At 49.4% G+C, this 567-nt stretch overlaps 1 non-coding gene across 1 annotated transcript in view; it reads right to left on the bottom strand.

The window, feature by feature from the left end:
- LOC126147282 (small subunit ribosomal RNA) overlaps nt 1-567 on the bottom strand; it is a 1,909-nt gene extending 1,342 nt beyond the window's left edge. Inside the window, exon 1 of the ribosomal RNA XR_007530142.1 lies at nt 1-567. This exon is cut by the window's left edge and continues 1,342 nt beyond it. This is a non-coding gene — a ribosomal RNA (small subunit ribosomal RNA).

The following is a 567-nucleotide window of genomic DNA, read 5'->3' as shown; positions in this document are numbered from 1 at the left end:
CCAATAGATACTCGTTAAAGGATTTAAAGTGTACTCATTCCGATTACGGGGCCTCGGATGAGTCCCGTATCGTTATTTTTCGTCACTACCTCCCCGTGCCGGGAGTGGGTAATTTGCGCGCCTGCTGCCTTCCTTGGATGTGGTAGCCGTTTCTCAGGCTCCCTCTCCGGAATCGAACCCTGATTCCCCGTTACCCGTTACAACCATGGTAGGCGCAGAACCTACCATCGACAGTTGATAAGGCAGACATTTGAAAGATGCGTCGCCGGTACGAGGACCGTGCGATCAGCCCAAAGTTATTCAGAGTCACCAAGGCAAACGGACCGGACGAGCCGACCGATTGGTTTTGATCTAATAAAAGCGTCCCTTCCATCTCTGGTCGGGACTCTGTTTGCATGTATTAGCTCTAGAATTACCACAGTTATCCAAGTAACGTGGGTACGATCTAAGGAACCATAACTGATTTAATGAGCCATTCGCGGTTTCACCTTAATGCGGCTTGTACTGAGACATGCATGGCTTAATCTTTGAGACAAGCATATGACTACTGGCAGGATCAACCAGGGA

This window comes from Schistocerca cancellata, unplaced genomic scaffold (assembly GCF_023864275.1).
Source record: "Schistocerca cancellata isolate TAMUIC-IGC-003103 unplaced genomic scaffold, iqSchCanc2.1 HiC_scaffold_850, whole genome shotgun sequence".
Lineage (NCBI taxonomy): Eukaryota > Metazoa > Arthropoda > Insecta > Orthoptera > Acrididae > Schistocerca > Schistocerca cancellata.
This window is presented reverse-complemented; position numbering and strand designations above follow the sequence as displayed.